General features: G+C 45.2%; 1 protein-coding gene across 2 annotated transcripts in view; it reads right to left on the bottom strand.

The window, feature by feature from the left end:
• CALU (calumenin) overlaps nucleotides 1-25,910 on the bottom strand; it is a 144,724-nt gene that overhangs the window by 116,278 nt on the left and 2,536 nt on the right. The gene's annotated exons all lie outside the window — the stretch shown is intronic.

The following is a 25,910-nucleotide window of genomic DNA, read 5'->3' as shown; positions in this document are numbered from 1 at the left end:
ACAGGTTCATAAATGTGCGCATTACTCAGTAATAAAATTAATGCGGCAAAATCAGAGTTATTCCCGCTCACGGATAATATGCCACAGGCAGGAGACTTGTTGGGGTTCCAGCGGGTCCCAATTGAGTTTAAATACTTGGGCATATTGGCATCTCAGTCTCATCGCTCACTTTACTTTGACACGCACGAGGCATATCTGAATTCCCTGGCCGTCAAGTTGCGGTTGATGGCCAACTACCTAGATCTCTTTATGGGGGATGGTCTTTACTGAAGGAAGATGGTGGTGATGTTGGTCCCCAAACTATATTTTAGTACTGTCCAGATATGGCCGGGCGATACATTTTTTACTCTGGTCCTTGGCCATCGAATTCTTCTGGGGGACTGGGGTTGCCAGCTTGAGTTGGGAGGGTCTGGCAGAGCCCTACATGCAGTGCCAGACTCTGAATTGTATTATATTGTTGCACAAGTGCAATATGCAGGTCACTGGTATTTACAGACTCCTGGGCCGGTACAACCAGGTGCTGGAGTGCTAGTGTTGCAGCAACGAACTTGAGGGCGATCATTTTAAGCAATCGGCATGCAGGCTCTTGCACATTCGACCAGCTCCATACGACTGTAAATGTGCGGACGCGACTATATAGGAGATTGGGGATAGTGGCTCCCTATAGCATAGCGGTGCCCCTGTCGTATTGCCGCCCCCCCCCTCCCGTCCCTGTGTATGACTCAGATGTTCAGAGGTCCTGGGATGCAGAGAGGCAGATGGTTTTGCAGGATTTATTTCCAGGTGGGAAATGTGTCCCTTGAGGAGTTTGTGGCGAAGCTGGGCAACAGCCCCATTAAAACACTACAATATTTCTGGATGACGGCTGCAACTCGTCATAGGTGGCCATCGCTCCCCAGGAACCGGACACAAGTTTATTGCAGCAGTGGTGATGCCAGGAGGCTGGTCTCTAGGCTGTATAGACTGCCAGGTTAGTTAGCCTTTGGTAAATAACACAGAAGAAATGAGAGCGGGATCTGGCTACTGAGATACTTGATTAATGGTATGGATCAGGCCTACTGACAAGGGACGTCTCGCTTAATGTCAGATTTAGATGGATACAATTTAAATGTGTTGAACCAGGTACATTACAGACCAGCACGCATTTCTAGATTCACACCGAATGTCAGCGAGGCACGTCTGAAGCGTGGGAGAGCTGGGGCGGACACTTTCCACATGTTCTGGACTGCCCGCTGAGAACACACTTTTGGCGAGAGCTGGCGGATATCCTGTATGATCTGGTGCAGATAGGAGGAGTAAGCACAGGGGTCAAGTACGTCCTGGGTGATATTGGAAAGGTTTCTGTGCTGGTGCGCCGATTAACACTAGCTTCATTATTGCCCAAAAAAGTATAATGAAAATCCAAAGTAGCTCCCACATGTACAGAATGGCTTAAGGAATTAGCGTATGCCAACAAAAGAGGAGGGATACATGCAATGGTTGTGCCCATGTGGAGACCTAAGGACATTTAGGGGGCATTCTGGGAATGTCTCACGAACAACGTCAGGCTGAGGGGATACGATACTACGGGACTTGAGCAGCTGAACGCATTTATGTTTGTGCCCAATGTAAATGGACTCAGTGTCGCTGATGTACAACAAACTATTGTGTTACTTCCGTTTGTAATAATGCAAGTCTGCGGTGCAATGTAACATATCTGCCTATTTCTTAAATAAAGTTTTTTTAAAACATTTTAAAAAAGATACTGGTGGTGGTTTATAGATAAAACTAAAAAGGAAAATAGTGGCCCTAGTGGTAGACTACACATCTTTTCCACTTCGTGTAGTGAACACTGTAGTTGTGCTTAAATTGATGATGCATGTACATAAAGACCGTTTAGATTCTGGGTTCAACTTCACCATTGAGCACATGTGGAAAAGGAAACTGAGCAGACAGACTTGTTGGTAAAGAACATTCCAGTTCAGGTCCAACTTCGGGTATGAATACAGATTCACGTTGCAAGTGTGCCCATAAATGAGTAATACATGGGTCTGCAACCGTTTGCTGTCCCTACCCACAATAGTTAGTGGTAAGGGATCATGAAAGCCATAGTTTCTCCCCCCCCCCCGACCCCCCCAGTGCATATTGTTCGTGTTCACATCCAACACCGTTAAAGCTTTGCAAAAAGGGGCAGGTCTCTGCTGGTTCTTAAGTTCAAGGTACAATGAGTCCATACAAACAGCCGACCAAGCACCAAGTTTCAGACTGGTAAATGCAAGAAATGCACCCACATTTTGACAGCAGGCCCTCCAAATAATCTGTGTGGTTTCACCTGTACCCTTCTAGAGGTCAAAGTCCTCAAGGTGCCTGTGGTTCACAGCAGCAGTGAATTTGCAAGATACAGGAGTACTCATGTAATAAACATCAAAAAGACAACAGCAGCACTCGCACGGCACACGTTGGATCATAAAGGGGTACAACAGCCACATTCTTAAACACCATGAATTGCCACTGAACTATTATGTGGGCTGTCTTTAATAGCCATAATATTTGCCACAATATTGTGGCAACAGTGCTGTGAGAGCCGTTACTAATTCTCATGTAAAAGGAGAACATTGGAGAGATCGATGCAAGGACGAGTTTGAGATTTGAACTAGTAATCTATAGATTACTAATTTAACCACTTCAGCAGCCTGAGGGCACATACGACAAGTATAACTTAACTAGTAATAGTATGTGGCTTGTATCTGCTTAGAATCGCATGGTTTGCATAGGCTATGTAGTGGATACTGATCTTATTTTTCACATTTAATTTTAAAGATGTCAGGGAAGCTGCCGTCATACCATCCCTATTCCAGGTGTACAGGTACACATGAACCCTCACATCTACGGTCCTCTGAGTGAATGCTTTCCAGACATAACATTTGTAACTGCTTGGATGTGTTGGAGTAGATCTATATGACCTGCTGACAGACATTTACCAAAATTTGAATGTTAATAACTGTTGACTGGCTGAATGGATCTGGATGAAATTTTCCCAAATAATGTTTGTCCCAGGGCACTCCAAGCAAAGGGGGAATCTCAAAAAGGTGAAGTGGAGACCCCCTAGGGGGTGTGGAATAAGATGGCTGTGTAATTCTGAGCTCAGGAGACTCACTACTTCCCCCCGAAGTCTAGGAGGAGTTGTAGTCCCAGAACAGAAGCAAACAAGCATTGGCAAAGCCAACAGTTTTGGCATGTGTATAGGTATTTGGCCTTTGCCAGGCACTGCTATTAGATGCCCAGGTACTCGCACAGTTTGGCACCCGCTACCATCAATGGCTAGTTAATACCACTAGGGAAGTGCCTGGCAAATGCCTTTTCCATGCCCACGCAAAAGCCAAAACTGTTGGCATTGCCAATGCTAGTTTTCCCTGGACTTGGCCTAGGAAGCACGTGTGGGTGGACTCGGACTGGAGCCATGGGCTACGGAAGAAAAACCAAATGAAATGTGGTGGTGTGAGAAACCACTAAAAGAGAGCCAGGCACTGCCATCATATGCCCAGTTACATGCACCACTTTCCAACTATAATTATGGCAATGCCTATAAAATACCTTTCCCACGTCTACACAAAGCCAAAACAGTTGGCATTGTGAATGCTGGTTTAGTTATACTGCCTACTCCAAATATAGAATTTGTACACAAGTACTGTGTATACGCATGGTCATTTGTGCTTCCCCGTCACGTACATTTGCCTTCTGGACGGCGCATTCGATCTTCTGGTTTACGGTTTCTCAATCGTCTTCAGTTAGTTTTACTCTTTTCATCAGACATAACTGAACACAGCTTGCTAGTGCCAGAATCGTGGCATAATCTGTAAATAATCCCATGTACGCAACTTGTGTTTTTCATTTGTGTGGAGGGAGTCCGTTTCCAATTCCTCGAGTTGTGTTCAAATTCTAATTACGCAAAGTAAAAGTTACGGACACAAATCTTTGTCCTTCCCTTTGGTTTGTCATACTTACTACGATTTCAGTGATGCCCAGCAACCTCACCTAAAATATGCCAGGGCATCTGAAAAGCACCAACACATGCTTCATTTTATGCACAGCATTAGTAACTTTAACAGCAACACGCACACACACACGTATGTACGCAGGCACGGGCACAAGGACATACACACACAAACATATGCATACAAACATTTCTTCCTGCTACCATTTGATTTCATTACCGACAGACATGCAATTACAGCTTCTTCCTGTTTTGGGCTTTTCATTGCTGCTGGAACAAATGCTTTATGAATATTATTGTTCAATGATCGTTCCCTTCCAGTTTGTTTAATAGCTTTGCAACACCAGGTAGTAAAACTAGTCGATAGCTGCATCGGGCTTACCTATGCTGCCGCCGGCTAAGAATTAGTTTAAAAAGGATATCAGGTTGACTTACTCACTACAGCCCTAGAGCCCTGCTCGGATTTGGTCAAAGAAAATGGCTGCCATGTGGGAAAAAAAAGCACATACTCGAAAGTCAATCACATAATTGTGGCATCACTAACAATCAGATACTGCTTACATAAGCACTAGAGCAACCCCCACAAATCATTAAAGGGGCATTTTCAGAACAATTTTAAACCTAACGATACAGTACCTTGCTTATTTTAAATACAAAATACAGTAAAATGTGTAACAACTTGAAAGATGCAATAAATATATTTTAAAGCATCAAGTCAAAAAACGTTATTAAAACATGGTGGCCACCATTTTGGAAGGAAAAATGGCCGACAATTCACTACACAGTAGAAAATCTGCCAACGAGTGCAAAAAGAGGTTGTCAGAGGAGATGGGTGGAAAACCCTCACTTGGCGATGGGTGGGATATAGCCAAACTACATAACATAATATCCATCCTCATATGTCAACATGCATTGAAAAGCATTACAAATCTGCATCCACAGACCCCATTTCAAGCTCTCATTTTAATGACAATAGCTGGCTTTATAGGTAGCACTTTTAGCTCCACCTAATAGCCAAAACTAAAAAGGGTCCTTCCGTGACGAGAGACATGGGGTGGATGCCGGCAACCTTCCCCTAGCATGTACGGACAGTTGCGGCACAGAGGAAGCACAGGCTCCAGCAGCACACTGCATGGCCCAGTGCCAAGGGGGCTGGAGCAAGTGCAAGCAGTTGGTGTGAGCTTTCCCTCTGCAGAGGACACCCGCAAAGGGAGGAAGCCGGAGGAGACTGGGGCCTGCCTCCCCTAGCCCCAGAGGCAAGCAGGCCTGGAGGTTGGGAGTGAGAAGTGATGGGTGAGCAGCGAAGCAGCCTTCCTGCGGTGGGGCAGCAATAAGGAGTGGAGGCGGTGGGGGCGTTTACATGCAAGGCCCCAGTGGCTGGTGAGAAGAGAAGGTATCCCTTGCGGTGCTGCTCAGAGTGGGCAAGAAGAGTGAAAACTGGCGAGCTGGGCCTGGAAAGTCGAGTGAGTAGTGCATAACCTCCTCCCTGGGGGGAGAGGGGGGGAATATTCAGGCAAAAGCAGATATCTTGTTGGCTCTGGAGGAGAGGCAAGTGCGGTCCTAGTTGCAAGGTGTGTGTGATGCTGGAAATGCATTGGAGGGACAGGGCCTCTCTGTCCTTGTCCTGTAGTCCTTTTTCATTTGTGTTCTGTATTGTTTTCTGCCCAGGAGTCCATGTGGGACACCTGGCAGTGCAGCTCTTCCTGTTTGTTGTTTGGTGTACAGACACATGGGATACCCTTATGGCACCCATGGGTGGGGGTGCAACCCTGTGCCCCTAGTGTATGTTTTTGGGCACCTGTACGTGGCCCACAGAGCAGGGTATGGGCTGGTGGCAGCTCCAAGCTGAATTTGACAGGTGCTCCGAGTATCCTCCATTTTGGGATACCCAGACCTTGCCATTGGAATCAGTTGATTCCTGATGGGAAACAAGATGGCCCCTGTGGCCTCTTGCCTTCTATTGCCCGTTACCTAGTTTTCCCAAAGTCCTGGGAAGCCCTGAATCTGTCCCCCCCCCCCCCCGACCCCCCTCGACTGGCTGTGGGGTGAAGTTCCATATATGGTGGTGTTGTGAAGTCCAGGCCAGACTGGCTGGAGCCTTCCCAGTGACTGTATGTTGTGGGTACACCCTGTGGGTGGGACTTTGAACGGAGTGTGTGACCAATATGTACTCCTTGTTGTGGATGTCTGGGTTCTGGTGTTTGACACAAAGACCAGAGACAGCCCTGCCCGAAACTGCTATGAATGTAGTGTTAAATGGCTGGGTACTTGTCCCAATACACATTCCTTGTTGCGAGTGTCTGAGAGGGAGGTATATGGCCTGAATGCACTGCATGAATGCCCTTTTGTATGATTGGCTGCTGAGTGACCCAGCAGTGTGGATGAGAGACAATAGTATATCTGGGGACTTTTCACCACTGGAAATTGTTCAGAAGCTGAAACCGATGCTTAAACTCGAAGCCGAGCCTTAAGAAGGTTGATTGCTGTCTCCCTTTGCCGAAATCCGAAAGCCGTCAAGACTGATCCAAGAGGACCTGGTTAGGCACCCTCTTCCCGTGCTCCGAGGGACCATCAAGCACCACTAACCTTCACCGAAGCGCCCTGGAAGTCAGACCCTCGAAAGGCTGCCGACCGGAGACTGGGACCGCTGAGGAGAACGAAGATCAGCACCCGACATGCCGTCCACCGCCAACCAGGGTTCACAAGTCTGCTGTAACCGCTGGAGGCCCTTCAAAGCTGTGTTGCCCAAAAGAGGGGACCGCTTGACGCCGTGCCACAGATGACCAGAGCTGCACGCTCCTTTGCCTAAGACTTGATTCACGGACGCGCTCGTCCGCACAGCCGCGCCCCTTATCTCGCTGAATAAGGCCAGGCTGTCAACGCGCCGAGGAGCATCTGCCGGTGGATTTCCCGCCACCCAACGACCGTAGAGACTCCGGACGACTCAACCACCTTGCTGGGCCACAGTTCTTCATAAACTCTTTGCAGTCCTGAACTATCATCATCGAGGTGCCCCGCATGCCTCTTCCTTGCAGGTCACATTCGCTTCATCAACAAGCACAGCTGGGACCAAAGCTGCCGCCTCGACGCCGAGTTCACTTTCTTCGGGGGATCTCGACAATCCATGGCTCCTGCTTGAAAGGGAGCCGCTCCAGAAGGACCCGTTGCCGACCTGTCATCGAACTCTGCTATTCCAGGTACATTGGGGTGGTAGAAACATTATAGAAGGAAATAAGACTTATAGAACAATATATGGGCTGGGCTTGCGAGATCCCTTTACTTTACAGGTTGCCCAGGTGGAGGGGGGCTTGAAAGCGGGGGGGGGGGGGGGGGTCTATACAGAATTGTGTCTAGGTAACGGGGCCAGTATTCTGCCAATTGTTCTAACCAACTGCTTTCCTCCTATGTCTATTGTTGGTTACCTTTATTAAGTAATTTGTGTGACATTTAACCAGAGTACAGTTGATGCACTTTAATGAAATCTAATAACTGTGGTACCACTTTAGAACTGTATATATTTGCCATTGTAGATTTACTGAGCACAAAGTGAGATATTGTGATGGTGTACATAACCTTGAACTTAATTATATAAAGACTTTTAACTGATACAGTGTGCTGACATTCCTTTGTGGGGGCTTGAGGACTACACTGTCCTTAAGAACCAGCCTGCATCACCTCCTGAGAAGCAAGGCCTGGATTGCTCGTCCTTTGCTACTACAATAGAGAATCTTGGCTGGGGTCCTCTGTGCCTCTCCTCTGCCATATAGAGAGCAGAAGTACAGACACCCCCTCCAGTCTTAATGTGATCGCGGAGTGCAGCGCGCCCCATTAGCCCTTTTTCAAGTGTGGAGACCCTGCAACGTTTTAGGAGGCAAGGCACCCCTCCTTTGACCATGGATCGGGAATCTACGCGCAAGGAGGCAGAAAGGGAGCAACAAAGGGTGATATATGGGACATACTGCATAAAATGAAAGCGTAGGACAGGCTGTAGCAGAGTTAAGAAGAAGAGTGGACAAGAAAGAGGGGGGAAGAAAAAATAAAATGGAGGTCCTGGAAAGCGACCAGTTAATGCCAGATATCTTGGAAACTAAGATGTACACATGGCTGACGGACCTGCAAAGAAGGGTGGGTTTGGAACTAAGATGGATGATTGAGGACAGGGAATTCTGCAGTAACCAGAGTTTCTTCGATCTAAAGGAAGTGAAGGGAGAATTACAGAGGGAGTGAAGAGGAAGGTAAGGATGTTATAAACAGCCACTTTTAGGACGATGAAGGTAAGGAGATTGGCACCGCCAGAGCACACAGGAAGGAGGAGTTGGGACCAGAAATCAGAGAGGCATTAATGAGAGCTCGGGAAGTAGGCGAGGTTGAGTAAAGGGGACCAAAAGTCAGATCTTTCAAGAAATGTCGGGACCGACGCAGTCCAAAAGGAGGGAATGCAAGCAGATCACGTCACGGCTGTGCGCAAAGGGTGCGAGATACAGATGAGGATTTCCTTTTGCACTCATTCTTGCATTCTCATTTCTGAGTTCAAGGGTGAGGACTATGGCACTACCAATGCAGAAGCAGTCCAAGCATTCCATCGCCCTCACTGTCCGACACAAATAGGAGGAGCCCCAATTGGCAGTGGTGCTCCATGCAACGAAAAGGAGCTAAGAACACAGAGCGCACAGAAAAAGTACATTTGATTTGCATATCCCGGAAAACAAATACGCCCTCACCGGTCCATTGAAGCGCACGCGTGCGCTATGCAGAGTGGGGTTGGTCGGGTCATAAAATGGTGCGGTTGTACCTAGGGCGTAGAGAAAATATGGGGGTGCAATTGATTATTTGTTTAAAGACTGTCTTCTCCAAGGAGAGATTGAACACTTCTTCAGGGAACAAAACAGGAGGTGAAGTGCACCAGGGTGTGGGAGGCAGCTAAAATAGCCTTGCTAGAGCTGTTGAGGGTGCCAGAAGCAAATGGAAAGGGACCTAGTTGGAGCAGAAGACGTGACCTGGGGGAAGAGAGGTGTCAAGGGGAGGGGGAAATGGAAGGTATTGGTGCAAGCAAGAGGTGAAAAAGTGGTAACTGAGGTATCTAGCTTAGGAAGGTGTTCCGTAAACTCTTTCTTGAAGCAGAAGTATTCATTACTGGTTCGAATCACATTTGCGATTTTTACAAGGTACACGTTAAAAGTAGGAGAGAAGTCAATTTTCCTGTTACCAGGGTAATCTGGTTTACGAATCCAAAAAAAAGGCTAGTTTACCCGTCATCCCTTTTCAGCTTCTCTTACTTAGTAAAATCTGTTCTATGATTTTTGCAGTCGCTGTGACCCATGAAGTCTTTTCCACACTGATCAGACGGGCCCACCAGGAGAAGTCCTCAAAACATACGATGAGGTGAGAAGACAGTGCTCTGATTGTTTTACGTTCCTGGACATAGCAGCAAGAGATGCCGTATTGTTTCGTTGGTCTCACATAATCTACATTTATTCGAGATTGAAAGACCTCTAATCCCCAAGATTTCGTTTGTCACCAAAAGACGCCCTCTTATGAAAGTGTTCCTTAGTCTTCTACTCGGGTATCTTTTCATGCAATCCTGTGTTTTAATGTGTTTCCTCGACTGCAGCAGCAAATGAGACGCCAGTTTCTATTCCAGTGCTGAGTCTAAGGTGTGGATCCAATTTAGTATCTCCATTTTTCTTTTCACCTTTAAAGTGTTTTGAAATGAATTCCTCTTCAGAGCTTTGGATGTCCAACTTTTTTTTAGGTTTTTTTTTTGGTCTTTTGCCCACACGTTGAGCATTTTGCAATGGCCACCTGCCGATTCCACGTACATCAAGCTGAATATCCGAGGACGGTTTTGCAGTAGGATTTTTTTTCTATAGAGGATCATGCTGTTGCGCTCAATGATTGCCTACAGCGACGATTGACCAAGTTAAAGTCTAATCAAGACCATTGGAGTCGATTTGGGGAGGTTTACAACAGATCTCCAAAAGTAACTTTCCAACGTCGTCTGAGGCATGGCTTCAGCTCCGTAATATACGGTCAAAACAACCTTCACTCTATAGAAAGGTATGACTGGGAGTAGAGAAAAATCGACCAAACCATTTGTCGACCGCTTTAGCTTGCGTTATTTTCATTTTCTCGTGTAGGACACTCTGCATAGAGGTTTCTGATTTTGAGCTGTCCAACATGACAGATTTTTGAATTCTGTCACCTATTTTGGATCCTTCCAAGTACCATGTTAGTTTTTCTGTTTTCCTGCTGGATTTTCTAGCGTCATGATTTTGGTCTGCCCTTTGTTAATCTCCAGATTGTTGGAATTGGTGTATTTTAGTAGGTTGTCAAGCTGTCTCTAGACCAATTGCGGTGTAATCAAGCAAAATCATGTTGTCGGCATACAGTACACAAGATGTTTTTTCTTGGCCGATTGTTGGGGGAAATGATCTTACCCCTCCCTCTGTGTTTTTAAAGTCTCCCAGATATGCAAGGAAGAGGGCAGGCGCTAGGGGGCAGCCTTGCTTTACCTCTCTTGATGTAGGCATCTCAGACAAATTGCCGTGGTGACTTAGGCACACCCGCATGCTGGCGTTTGTGGGCAGGGCCCTTATTGGGCCCAAGATTTCACCAGGACATTTCCACACAGTTTCGCTCTGTTGACCTGGTCGAAAGCTTGAGTTAAGTCAAGGAAAACCAGAGGTCCGCCTTCCAGTGTCTTGCTCTTGAGGATAGTCAGTAAGATTATGTTAGCACTGGTTCGGATATTTTTATTAAAACCTGTGGGTCTGCACAAGAGTCTTGGTTTGCCCATGATTGAAAGCGGCTTAGTAAAAAGGGAGCTAAAGACCTTCCCAATTACATCTAGTACTGCAATGGGCCAAAAATTGCTGGTGTTGTCTTTGCTTCCCTTTTTAAAAAAAATCGGAACTACTATCGATGTAGTCCAGGATGATGTAATAACCTTGGATTCTGTGCATCTTTTAAAGACTGATCTGATGAAAGTTGCCCATTCCTCTAAGTGATCTTTTAAGTCGGTATTGGTGATCCCGTCTGTGCCAGGTGCTCTTGAATTTTTCAATTTACGGATGGCATCTGTAATGGTCTTTGTTGTGTAAGTCTGCCCAATTAGTTTTGGTTTCAGGCTGTGTTGGGGAGGTCACTATGGGTGGAAAATAGAGTAAGGTTTTAAAGTGTTTCACCCAAGTTGCAACTCCTATGCTGTCTGAAAGTGAGTCGTTGGTTGATTGTTCTGTGGGCCTGATCAGGGACAAAATTTGCGCGGGTTGTGACCGCACACTTGTCTCAGCATTTCCTCCGAGTCTTGCTGATAGAGGAAGGATAGCCTTTCAACCAGGACTTTTACTTCTTTGTTTCTTCGAGCAGCGCAGCTCTGGTTAGAGGAGTCTTTTGTCCGATTGCCATTCTTTTGATTTTTTGCAAGGTTTTTTTCCCACCAGTATTTTATCAAGTGTGTGGTTTTTTGGTTTTGATGGCAACCCCGATTTCTTCCTGTTTAACCTGTATGCCACGAGCAGAGGCTGGTAGTCAATTTGTGAGAATTTCCAGTAGGGGATTCTTGTCCCCTCAGTGGCATTGTAAGTTATTGTTAGATCTTCAATGTTTCCGGCACTCAACTTGAGGCGGTTAGCCTCCAAGTGGGTAGATGGTTTCAATTTATTTATACAAGTCGACAATAAGTTATAATCGCTCGAGTTTGTTTTTATGACTTTGAATGAGGTCATCACTGGAAGCATTGAGCATGATGCAGAGATGTAAGCAATTGTTGCAGAGGAGTCTCCTCTTTCCCAAGTTGGAATTTGGTCTGAACAAGGTATCTCGGTCAAATAGGTTTCTTGAGATCATTAAATTTAGCCAGATGGAACCTCCCTCTGCTGCTAGAGCAGTGTGAGGTGACAAGAGCTTCGACTTCTTGTTTTCGGCATATTGAGTTAAAGTCACCACAAATGAGTAGATGCGAAACTTCAGTTTGACGTATAAATCGTCAAATGCATTTTCCATAATCGTAAGGAAACGGTTAGAGATTGCCAATGGGTTCCAGTACGTATTCATGATTACAACATAAATATAGGATTTTTGTCCTGTGTCCTCATTGTAGTGTTCCCAGGTCATTTGCTGTCAACATTTTTTCTAAGTGAATGCCACTTCCATAACGGATCGCCAAGAGTAAACCAGAAGGGCGTCCTTTTACCCCTTTTTTGGCTGGTGAAATCTCCAGAGCGAAGCCATCCAGACTTTGTTTTTCCACTAATGACGTTTCCTTTAGGCAAAGTATATCAAAAGACCCCAAGTCCACGCCTCCAGGAACGGTTAGATGTTGAAAACCACGAGGGTTGCAAGAGCCTACCCAAGTTGCCATCTGGTGGGGCAAGATGTCTAGATGTGGTTTGTCGCACTTCGGGCTTGCAGATTGCTATTGTTGTAGCAGAGATTATAGTGCCTTCGGATTACACACCAAAAGTTGTTGCAGAGGGACACTTTTCCCTTTCCTGTGTTTTTTGAAGCTGCTGGAAGAGGGTCTTGGACAATTGTCCGCTTTAGTTTTGTCAACGGACCATGTAGAAATCTTCCAGTCTCAAGAGGATCCTTGAAAGGTAAGGCGTCAGATTTCTCAGAACAAGAACGAGGAATGTCAGAAGCTGGCAGGTTTTACTTTCAGGTCTTTTTCCTTTATAGTTGTCACCAAGTTCAAATTGCTCTTTCTGGAATAAGAATTCCCAGAGTCTGTCTTTAGCCCACGTTCTTCTTGGATGTTTTTTTGAATAACTTTTCGTTTAGGAAAACTAAATGACTGTATAAGTCCTTTGTGTTTGTCAGAAAAAACGGGTGTGTTTGACTTGGCTGTTACTTCAACAAGGTCGTATCCCAACCTTAAAAGATTTTCCGCTGAGTCCCTGATCATGTTTTCCACCACTTTTCTCCCCTCGTGGCCTGGTTCTACTAGCTTTAGGTCTTCTGTTCATAGTAATCGCAGAGTTGGAACAGTGCAGTAAGGTTAGAACAGTTCTACTTAGAACAATATATTCTCTGTTGTCCAAGTTGTTCCAGTTTGAAGGTAGGCTTGCTTTTTCCTCTACCCTTGTGCACAGGCTTATTATTTTCATCTCTATTGTCGTTGCTGTGCGACATACTCTTTATTACCACAGCAATGATTATGGGGAATGCCAGGGGCAAAGAGGACGGCGACCAAGTAGTTATTGTTAGTGGGATAAAGCGTTGGGATAAAAATAGGGTTGAAAAGGGGGGGGGGGGGTTTAAAAATAAAACCATGGCCTATAAAATAAACCCGATTAGGACTGAGTCGTTTTAACTTGCACAGAGGTGGGATTGCAACTACTAAACGGAGGGATGTGTGTCTTGAATAACGGGTGCTCTATGTGCTGTGGTAAGTGGACACTGCGGCCACTGGCTATGTGCCTAGGAGTCTTTAAATATTTGGGGCGAAATGGACAGTGGGCACGGTCAAAGTCTGTGGCCACTGGCAATGAACCAAGAATATGGCTAGTTCGCCACTGGGAAAGGCAAAAGGGCAGTGGACTCAGGCCGCTGGTCCTGGATTCAGGCTATGGCTAGTGGGATCTGGTTAACTGTAATGGAAGGGAGGTATGGGCCTCAGCCAGTAGGCAGGGGCGAGTTGACATAGCTGGTGGCCTTTCCTCTTAATATCATTTGCGCAATATAAACTATATTATAACAAAACCTTTCAAATGTAGGAAAATAAAAAGCATGATCACCACAACAAAAACTTGGACATTCAGCCTGTGTGGGAAGTGATTAGATTCTTAACTGCACCCACCTTGCAAAGCCAATGAGTACATACATGTCTCTCAGAGGGATTCAAAGGGACATGGGGTTATGCTGGGTTAAGATGCTCACCGCTTCCCCACACCCACTGAATTTCAATGGTTTTGTTGCGATAAATCATATTGCATTAACTCGCTTAACCGAAGTGTATATTGTGACATTTCACATGGTGGCGTCACTTCTCCCCAAGGGGGAGAGCCCTTTCCCATGAGGATAGGGAGGTGTGGCCACTAGTCCCCGTAGGGGTATTTTAATGTGGGAGGATCTCCTGGGGGGTGGGGAGGCACCTCCCCCTCTGAGGATAAGGATAATCACCTATGGTACAACCAGGCCTACAGACCTTTTTACGCATTAAAATCTTGCAAATAGGACCACTTTATTTTCCTGGGTACATAAACACACAGGTTTAGAGCAGAGGGCAGTGCAAAGGTCAGGTTACTTGATAGAAACTAGGAGGATTCTTTGTATTGTTGTCTACATGGATGTAATTGCAAGCCACCTCTGAAACAGAATGCATTTCTCTGAAGCCATTCAAAAAAACAAACTGCACACTGATGGAATGGTTTCTTTCCATTCAGCTTTAGAAGCACTGCATAATTTCCTAGAATTTTAGGAATGGATAATTAATAAGATTGAAAACTAAGTTGCAATTGAGAATTAAATTATGCTTTTTCCAGTGAAAGCAAACCAGTATTGCACAATTGTATTTTTCAGAGTTCTGGTGCTGTGTGCAGAATTACACGGAGGCAGATAAATTAAATTATCAGTGTAAAAATTAAGTGTGTAACATGATGACTATGCACAGTCTAGATTACATGTTCAACCTTACAGTCAATGTGTACATTACTAGAAATGGTCAGTGGCAGTAGAGTCTGCGCAAGGGTGAGTGATTGTCAGTACACCAATCACAGGTGTTCTAGCCTCTCAAATCTTCAAGACTACAATTAAAACATCCAAAACCTGACTCTCCAGGAAGTGCAAGCGCTGTTCAAAAAACAAATGAAAGTTACATTTGTAATTGAAATAGAAACTCAGAAAAACCTGTCCCTGTGATAATCAGATAGGCATTTAACTTCATGTAGTGCTTCATAAATGGTTCGTCCAACATCTGGATACTGTGATTATACCTCAGTCGATACTCAGTTAACAGACCTCTGAAGGATGTTAGCCAATAAGATGGCCCAGCTGGTTGAGCACTCATTGCTGCAATCTGTGCGTGATCTGTAGGTTGCCGGCTCGAACCCCGGCAAGTCCAACTCAGCCTTTCATTCCTTTGAGGTCGATAAAGGAGTACAGACTTTGGTTTGGTGATAATTGTGATAAATATGTTCTATGTACAGCGCTTGGCCAAATGCACTATATAAATAACCATTTGACCATTAGATTAGATGTAGAATTTAGCATTGCCTCTCTGCACCGTTGTATCATAACATTGGCATACCATTAGGTAGTAATAGCTCCAGAAAATGAGGACTCATTAAACTTCAAAGGACAATTCTGCTATCGAACCTCAAAACACACAAGGTTTGCTTTACTATATAATTGGCTAGGTTTTTGTGATTTAAATATATACAGGAGAGATCAAATGGTCAGACCTTAGAGAAATAATGAAAGGTGTATTCTGTCACAATGCAGAAAGTTGCCGTACAGTAATGATTTCCATGCAGTTTGTGCATGCGTCGGCTGGATGTAACATACATTTTACTCTCTTGCAAAAAGGAGCAAAGTAATTTTTACTCTCAAAGTTTAAAAACAGGGAGTAAAATACTCCCACCTCAAAATCTTATCTGGAGCACTGGGTAGAACCTGTTGAGCAATGTCACTCCCCAACACTCCCTAGTCCCCGCCCCTCCACTCCGAGCCATTTCATCATGAGTAAACCCATGTATTTTTATAGTACATTGGATATAGTCAGAACATAGAGACAAGGAAGAACACACAAAGATAGAGAAGATGGACTGCATTTATCCCATGGCAGGGAAGCCAGGAGCTTCGATGAGTGAGGTCTACAAGAAAGGGTGTGCAAAGGAAGCCAGCGGCAGTCTGCGAGAGTCCATCGTGTCTGCGAGAGTCCATCGTGGGTGTCATGGGAGCAGACGGAGCGAACTGTGAGGCCAAACAAAACAAGCAGTGATCGCAACAAAGTGGACAGTTGGGTCCAAGCGCAAAGCCAAGACCACGAGAAGCAGAGGACTGTTGAGGTGCACCAGGACCATCAAAGCAGTTGAGAAGATCAGAGGAAGTAGCCGACAAGGAACCCCAACCCAGGAAGGACCGGTGACATGCTCCATGCCACAAGAAAGTAAAGGGAGGCATGGGAGACCTAGTAGGGACATGGGGGTGGTGTAGAATGGAGCACAACGTAATGTTCCTCACCCCCACAGCATTTATAAGGCTATTGGGAACAGAGCTGTATAGCGTGCAACATGGAAGATCTCCCTCATCCCAATAGTAACGAAAAAACTACTGGCCAGCATAAGCTCACCGACCAGCAGAGATGGGTCTGGGACCCCAACAAAATGGAACTGAGCATCTGAGGAGAACTCATTGCAGTGGCAGCAATAAGCCCACTGACCACCAGAGAAGGATGTGTGAGCCCAAAGTAAGCAAATTGAGCATCTTTGAAAGTGCAGACCAACCCAATGGTGGAAACAAAAAATACAATTGATAATGTCAATGCATGAGGGATCAAGGCTACCCTGTACATGTAGAATAGGGTTACTCTGCCAGGAATACCCCTTCACCATCAACACCCCTCCCCATTTAAAAAAGAAATTTAAAAAAAACGAACAAGATGTAATACTCCAATAATTAGATGGTGGCCTATGCAAAGCAGGTTAATCCAAGCAGATGCACAAACCTCAGATGTATTTACATGTATATGTGGGGAGGGCTAAGTGCCTGGCCCATCTCCAAAACCCTGCGATTTGTAAATACTTCAGCCATGAGGTCCATTCCCCACAGTTATATTTTTTCATGACACAAGGGGCGCAAGACCGACATTTCCAGCATTTTATTTTCTATCCTCATTTCTTAATCAGAAAGAGACTGAGGTACTTATATTGTAAAAATTTTAAAAAAACAAACAAAAAAACGGCAGCGTTTACTTGTGCAGTGTTTTACTTGTGCAGTACTGGTAATGCCGCTAGCCATGCTAGGAGGTCTATTTTCCAGTAAAGCTCAAATTAAAAGGATAACTCAAAGGGGACCAAGTTTCTACTGGGATCCATGCAGACTGTTGAAGTGGATATCCAAGGGACCAAGGAAGGGCCAGTCTCAAAAATGGCTTGGGACGCGATTCAGGATATTATTTGCGTGCCATTCTGCCCACAAATACCAGTTTGACTAATTGGCACGCAAATCCCCAATTTACATGCAAATAATGCCATGAATCGGAGCCCAGGTGTGGGAAGCAGACACTGCTACAATGCATGATGGAAATCTCCACCCAAAGGAGAATAGTTGGCACAGATGTGAACAGATGACGTGGTTAATTGCTATATATGCCAGCAAAGAACCTATTGTGAAACTTACTTGCCAATGACCGCCACAACCTCTCCCTCGATCGATCCCCCTGCCCTCGCATTCCAAGTCTTTCTCACGCATTCCACGTCTCTCTCACCTCAGTTGCACGAACTGACTAGGCTGACACCTTCTCTCTCAGGCAGCATGCGATAACCTCAACAACCTTCTCCTGCCCTCCTCACAGGGCAGTTTCCGACACCCAGGGTCTTGCATGGCATGTCCAACCATGATGGCTTTCCCAAACTATGTGGTGCTGAGGGAAGTCACACCTCTCCCCTGGTTTTGAGGAGTGGCATTAAACCTCCCACCCCCTCACAGGCGCTTAAAATCCTTGCACCTGGGGACATAGTTGAATTCCAGAGAATTAGTTGCCCGAAGCCATCCTATAACACCCTTGCTTCTCTCTAAAAGTTAAGTTGAACTTGTGGAATGCCCTAGGAATTCCATGCTCTATGGATCCAAGGCTTAAACAAGAATACTATTAGACTTGTCTTAATGAGGCAAGCACATTCAAAATCTAGATTAACCATACCAATTATTTTTTGGATTAACTATTTTTCAAAGATGGACAATCTGGTACACTTGCATTAACGTTTCAAATGACCCAACAATAAAACAAAACGACTGTATACTTGAATCACTAAGCACATAAGGCAATCTGGGCTAGGTGCTCTCATTTTAGTTTTTACATCGTCTAAAGTGTTTGTATCGATAAAATAAAGCTTCATGATGTATACGAAAACTTTTTTTTTAAAGCAAACACTACACTGGGACATGTGGCACAGTTAATAGACAAGAAAACAAAAAACCCATAGCATAGGAGACTAAACTCGAAAAGAGGGCAGCACATATGCACCACAACACCTCCACACCTTTCGTACCTTCAAGAGAATACCACGAAACCAGATTCCACTCCCTTTCTAAACTTTCCTTATCAAGTCTCTTGGGTCAAATTAGTACAGATTGAGGCAACCAAACTGGCAAATCGGGAAGCAGTGCAACAACCATACGCCAAACTAAAAATGACACGCTCCTGAAAATATGCACTCTCCACTAGCTAGTGATAATTGACTCTCGGCCAGTAAGAAATTGCGTCCTGTGTTTATTTGCAAAACTGAGGGGAGTCGTTCTCAAACACATCCAGAAAGAGATCCAAAATACCTACATAACAAAACTAAAGAACTACAATGGTGAACATTCACTGCGGTCACTCAACTAACGCCTCATAAGCAGGGATGCTCTGCAGTTTCAGGTAAAACCAATCATCCCACAATCAAGGCAAGACAATCCTCATTAAAGATTTCAGGCTTCAAGCCAAAAACATTTTCAAGGGGGTAATTTGAGAAGCTAAACAGTAATAAAAGTATTCCTTAGATTAGTAGTGACACAAAAATCAATTTTCAAAGTTTACACTGCTTATTATTTGCAGTTTCATGAATCTGGACACTATGAACGGCTCCGAATTTAACATAAAAAATGTAATCTCTGCAATAGAGCATGCTGGTCTCTTCAGCTATTCCACATAGCTGCCAACAAAACTGGTCATTACCCCTAGCACTGGGATTTCCTGCGTATCTTAACCACCCATATCCTTTGTGGTACTGCAGCTCGAAAACTAAAGGAATATTTGCACAACGTGTTGTGCAAGAGTTCGGGAAGCTATTGGAAGTAGAAAGTCGGCAACACATTTTACTGACAACTCTTTTCTAAAAAAAAAAAATACAAATTAAAAACAGGGATAGTTACACAGTCAAATCATTAAGACTTTCTGCTTTCAAAGAAAGAAATGTCCATCCTCAGATTGACCATGAATGGGCGGGCCTCCACAGATTCAAACAGAAAGCGCTCTTCAGAAGAGCAGTCAAACTGGAAGATTATTAACAGCTGTAGTTGCGACTCTTCAGGCCTCAAAATGTGCACTTCCTGCTAGCCATTGGCAAGTGAGAAATTGTGTGCGATAAAATAGGTACTCTCGCCTAACTATTGGCTAACAATAGACTCTTGGCGAGGAGGGCATGGTGTGCTGTCTTTATGGGTAGAATTGAGGTAGTGAGTGGCTTGAAGGCTGGCTAGTAGGTTACAACTAGCAATGTGCACCCCTGGTGTACACATTCTATTTCTAAGAATTCTAGGCACACTTTTCAGGACCACTCAATATGCAAGTTATTTTATTTTTGATCAGAGGGACTACTGAAGTAACCCCCAATTGCAACCTTTTTAGCTCTAGACAAGTCGATAGTCATGCACTGAACATAAGGCATCCCGCATGCTTCTCAAACACCACAGGGTAGTAGTTTTGGCTTCAACAGGCCATTTTAACTGTACTGATAGCCCAACGATATCCGTTTGGTAGCTATTGGTGTACCAATTTCTTTCCTCAGTCCTGGTTGCAGTCGTTCTATGGGCTTGCTTTGTTCGGGGCAACCACAGGGTAGGCTTTACACAGGTCTGCTGCTCTTTGTGAGCCCATATGACAGCTTCCATATTGGTTTTTACTATTCAGACAAGTCTGTCCCTTGGCTACCCAAGTCACATACTGTGGGGGATTGTCTGGGTTTAGTGGCAGTTTGAGGGACACTCAAACCTTTGTGTCTAGCCCCGCTCATGACCGGCTGGGCCTGGCCTGGCCGGCCCCATTGAGGGGAGGCATTTAAGTAAAAACCCTGTACTTGGCCTTCTGGTTACTAAACAGTTTACTTACCTGCTGGATCGTTTCCTACAATTTGTGCCATTTTAAGACCATACTGGCTGACGTGCAGCATGCTGAAAATGTCAGATTTGAATATTCGGCTGTGGACATCCATCCCGGATCCTCCCATGTGTGCTGGGCCAGACCTTCTGTGCTCAGTCCCTAGGCCATTATACCGCTGGGTCTCCCACCCTGGTTCTAGTTGCTATCCTGGCCTGAAGGGTATTGGGAGAGCAATACCCCCACCTCATCTGCTCATTGGGCCTTCCCGAGTTGCACCAACCACTGTCCCTGTGCTGGGAGAGTCTTCTAGGTTCCTGCTTCCTTTTATCCTTCACACCGCCCGAATTGTGTTTGCTGGGATCCACCACCATCCCAGAGGTTTCCTCACTTTTGCTTTTGGCTCCAGAGGCTCCTTGTGCGAGCTGCATATACTTATTTCCCACAGTTGTGGTCTTTGTCAGTCCAAAGTTCAGGTACCTGGGAGCTGGATCTTGAAAAACATACCTAGAAAAGAAACGTTATACCCATTGGATGGTTAGCCTTCAAAGAACCAACATTCTGGAAGTAAACACTTGAGTACTTACCAGGTTCAGAGGTTGTGATTAGAAAAACTCCTTCAGGGAGATTACTCGAAACCAAACCACATTTCCCACTGGGGTTTTTTCCACTCTACTGCATCTTCTAGTTCTCAATACCTCTGGATCTCATTCAGGCCTCTTCTGGTCCTTCCTGGGGTGGTGTGTTGCCTAATCTAAAAAAAGCTGCTGTGACCACCATATTACTGCAGCAGAAGAAAATAAGGCTGAATCCAGATAGGGTTACGTGATAGGAAGGTTTAATTAAATTGCCCTATAGATTGTCACGACGCGGGAACGACATTTTCAGTTGGGATTGATCCGTTATTACATCTTCAGTAATGGTTACAAGAAACAATGCTGGATATGCCCTGATTTGAGAAAGGCACCTTGCCGAAACACATGTAATCTATAGGGCAATTTAATTAAACCTACCTATCACATATCCCTACCTGGATTCAGCCTCATTTTCTTCTGGCGCAGTAATATGGTGCAGTCACAGCAGCTTGTTTTTTTAGTTTAACAGAGTGGAGGAACTCAAAGTCTCCGTTCTATGACACACCAATGCGACAGCACAAATTTTTGCAATTAACCAGGTCGCGGAGGCATAAAGTGATATCGACCCAAAAGTTCCTTCACATTAGTCTGTTGCCAAATCTATACTTGTGTGGTAGTGCTGGGACTTACCTCCTTTGCCCGCATACAGACGGCCCAATGACTTTGTCCCACATTTCTATGGAACATTCTGCTCACCTTGAAACTCCCCTAAAGTGACTTTAGGGCTACTGGACACTTGTCCTGTATCCAGTTTTGCGCCAGTGAGTTTTAGGCTAAGAATTAGAATTTTTAAAATGTATTCCATCTCCCACCCTACACATTCTTTGACTGATGTGTGCGTTTTTATTTTCCAGATATAATGCTCTAAGGGGCCAGAAATTCTGACTTGTTCGGGATCCTGTACGTCAATTATGGCGTGTTCCAATGTTTACTTTGCTGTGGTTTAATGCCCGGGTCCTTTTTTCTGCACCCCCAGCAGCACTATATTGAGTACCTATCCCTAGATAGTCGACCAGTTTATAAAACAATGGGGTGAGGAGTTCTCAAATAATGTAATCTGCTATGCGTTTTATGTTCGCGTTAAGTTCATGTCGCACTAATATACACACACCCCCCAAGAAAGTTATGTTGGGTTTAAAAAGGTTTGAAAAAACCCTTTCACCGGAAGTTTGAAAGTTTGAGCACATTCCACAACACCACTTAGTAGCCATCGCTGGATGTTCACCTCCAGTTCTGAGCCACAACATCAAGGCAATATGGGTATGCAAATTAGCTCAAATGCAAACCTTTTTGTCCAGGTTGGTTATTAGCTGGTGTTGTGGAATGTGCTCAGGTGTGGCAGACCTGTGGCCAGGGGTGGCAGTCCTGGCGGAAGAAGATTAGCATATTGAGGGTTTAGAGTGTAGGTTAGTTTTCATTGTACTTGTGTGGCAAGGTACGTGCTCAGTGGTGGCAGCACTGAGACCCTGGCGTGGCAGGCCAGGGTAGAAGGAGTTTGGTTGGTTATGATTTTCAGTCTTGACATGAGGGTGGTGTCATCTATTTGTTGTTTGTTTTTAAGGAGGGAGATGTGTTGTAACTTGGATGATTCAGAGTGACTGTGTGGATGCTGGGCCTCATGGAATGTTAGGTGGAACCTGGAGTGCTGGAGGCCTGGGGGTTCTGAAAAGTGATGGTTGTGACTTGGAGTGATGGCAGGGAACCAGGGCAGATGCTTAAGACACTCCTACCTTCATGAACTGCCTCTATGTAACTAAGACAATAAAGCATCTTTCTGTTTGTACTTACCTGGGTCAGCCTGGTTCCTACTCCATGTCATCTCTGATCCAGGCACATCTTGCTGGGGAGCAAGATGCAACAGGATGATGGCAGTTGGAGAGCAGGTCTTCACAGATGTTCAGAATCGGTGTTTCTGGCAGCTGTGAAGCCAGACTAACGCTCATGGAGACAGCCCACAGATTCAGTGTGAAGATTAAGCTGGGAGATGGACAGCTTTTCCAAGAGATTTCCCAGGAAAGGAGTAATGGAGATCGGGAGATGGTTAGCCGGACAGGAGGGGGAGGGGGGTTCGGCTGAGGGTTTCTTGAGAAGAGGGCTTCGGGGGTGGGAGGTCCAGCGGCAAAGAGTGATTGCAGAAGTCAGCCAAGGCTTGAGTGAGTGTCAATGTGGTCCTTGATGGTTTTGGAAGTACCTGTTTTGACAAGACTTCCATAGATCAGACTTGTCTAGAAACCTTGTCAGGGGTACACAGAGGAAAGGCAGAGAAAGGGGGAGGATTGGGCCACAGGGGGGCCGGAGGTAGAGGAGAAAGTGTAGGGAGAAGGACGAGAGGGTGGACAGGATGTCCTGGGTTTTACAGATGAAGTGAGAAGCCAGGGCTGTGCAGAGGTCCTGGGAGGGGACAGGAGAGGTAGAGACTGCAACAGGATTGGCCAGCTCCTTGCAGATTTTAAAGAGTTCGGCCTAGTTTCTAGATGCTGCAGAGACGCATAAACCTTAGTGTGCACGTGAAGAGCCGACGCCCCTCCCTCCCACTTAGTCAACGGTTGCATTTTGAATTGCTTGGTACACACTTCGTTTTTCTGTGGTCAACTTGTCAGCAAGTATACGGAAACCAGATCAGCCTGGGATAAGAAGGAAACAGGGTAGTTTTGATGTCTGCAGGTAAAACTAAAAAAAATAATAAAATGTTATGGCCTTAATGTAGACGGTGATCCATTCTGCAAACGTATGTACTCCATTCTATGTCAAAGAAAGATAAATCATGTGGTTATCTGTCAATCAAACTAAACAACTCTAGCCAGAACCACCACATGCGCAAGATTCGCCTACCCTTTGGTTTATAATTAAGAAGAAAACACTATCATGCAAATGAAAGATCACAACAAGCTTCACTGGTCTTCAAAATCCCATCACCCGCATGAATCCATGTCGTTAAAACAAGGCGCAAAACTGTCAAGTTAAACTAGTAATATTTGACTAGTGCCAAGATAGATTTGTTGCACTGTGTGTATGTGCAGAATTGAGGTGCGTTTATGGCAGGCTACTAGCTGGCAACTTGAAAATGTATATCCCCTCCTCCGCCTAGTTTAAAATATTGGGAATTCAGGACAAACTTCTCCCCAATTCAGTTTAGGCAGGCTTGATTCCTGGATTGTCCAATAGTAGCTGCACATTATATCTTAATTGTAACAGGACATCATGCAAGGTTGACAAAATGTATCCTACAGCCTGGTTAATGTGTATCTGTCAGCTATGTTCCACCTTCGAGAAAGTTGCTCTGAAGTTTAAGGACGCATGTTGCAAGATGAGAACATTGGCCAAGGTGAAGGCTGGTGCTTTAGTGAGCAATCGGTCACAGCCACTCCAGAAAGCTAGGGGCCAACTCTCATCGTGGCTTCCCAAATAGAACATAAGAAAAACGAGATGGTCCCCAGTCTCACTGCGCTTGGGAACCATCTTGTTTTTCTTCAATTTCTCCAGTGGATGTGTATTGGCAGTACACCCACACTGCCCAGATACCCGCAGCCTTGAGGTTTAATCCTTCTAATTACTTTACAAGCGCTGTGGAATTGTGATTTTCTCTGCCATAACCTTTGTTTCCAAATAGAACATAATGTGACATCCAAGGAAAATAAAATTGCTTCATCTACACGCACCTCAGTTGTAGGGCCTGCCAAATTGAAAGTGTTACAACTATATTTCCTGTGGCATTTTCCTAACCAAAAGAAACCTTTACATGGCCAAGTATCACACAGATTAAAATGCATGCCATCCCTGGCTATTTGGATGACAGGCATTTAACTAATTTTAGCACACTTTCTCGAACGTTCAGATTGGGAATCCTTATTTCGAGTGGCTTTGGCAAACAAATTCTAGGCACGTTTACACAGCATTTTATCCCAATCCTGCTGAGACTCTGCCGTCCCTTTGCAATTCTGCAGTGGCCTTGAAGGTCTCTCCAACGCCACACCTCACTCCACAATGTAGATCTCAAGCTGATCCCCCCTGTGAAGGTCCAGCACATGCAGTTACAAGCTCCTTCCGAGTCCTGCCGTGTCATTCGATGCAGCCGTGGTGCTATAGTTGCAGAGTGTTGAAGAGATGCTGTGGTCAAAGTTTAAAAAATGCTTTCTGGGCTCAGGGTGCAAAGGGCGAACCCCTTGTATGCTAACATCGGGTAGCATAGGGAGAATCAGGCATTATGTACCTGAAGCCCTCCTTAACGCTTAGGATTTTACGTTGGATTTACGGAACCCAATGCCCAGGAATTCCACCTCCCAACCCCCATTGACCTACGAGGGCAAGGGTGGAACCATGACAAAAGAAAAACTTGCCACTTCAATTTTACACGCACAGCCCAGGATTTCTTACTCAACAAGAGTCAATTATCCCTTGCCAATGACCAGGATGTGTGAAAATGTTGAGCCCAGGTCTAAGCACAGAGGTCACAAGTAGAACCCCCAAAAATTGTCCATGAAGGCAACCAGTCTCATTTCATAAAGCACATGGCTGTGCGAAGCATCAACACAGATTCCAGCTGCGCTGCTATTCCAAAAAATTGTGTCGGGTTGTTTAATGAACGCATAACCAGTGTGGGGCAAGATTGAACATAACGGTTTGAGACCAAACCCAACAGAATCACATCTCAAAATAAACAGCCATCTTCGGTCAGGGTTGTCCCAACTCCAGGCCTGTTGTCCTGTAGTGTTTTCAGGATATCCCTCATTAATAAGGGGTATCCTGAAAATCCGACATTCAGAATATTTTATTTATATTGCGCTCATACACGTGTTTCAGAGCGCGACAAGGCAAGGGCGGCGAACAGGGGAGAATAAAAACAACGATCTTCCTAGGCCAAGTGACATTGAGAATGCGCAAGTGTATGGGAAGGGAAAAGCGGAAGTGCATGGAAGGGGGAGAAGTGGAAAGTGCGGAGCAGAGGAGAAACAGATAAGTAAAATATATAAATGATAGAGGCAATAGACAGCGGTAGTGCAGCCAGCAATTGCCAAGTGCTGGGTTTAGCCGACAGGGTAAGTCGGAAAAGTGCAGAAGAAAATAAAGGGGGTGGGGAATTGTATGGGTACAGATACAGACCCCAGTGCAGGGAGTGGCCCGGAGGCAGTGCGAGCAAGTACCTGGGCTCGGAGGACAGAGGGTGGCCAGGTGCACAGTACAGAGGCAGCTTTGCTGCACAAATATGGCCAAAGCATCAGAAAACGACAGTGGTTTACTTGCTAAAAACCGCCCCGACACCAAACACAAGGACGAAAAATAA

The sequence above is a fragment of the Ambystoma mexicanum genome, chromosome 12 (assembly GCF_040938575.1).
Source record: "Ambystoma mexicanum isolate Mex_15411 chromosome 12, UKY_AmexF1_1, whole genome shotgun sequence".
NCBI classification, from domain to species: Eukaryota; Metazoa; Chordata; class Amphibia; order Caudata; family Ambystomatidae; genus Ambystoma; species Ambystoma mexicanum.
This window is presented reverse-complemented; position numbering and strand designations above follow the sequence as displayed.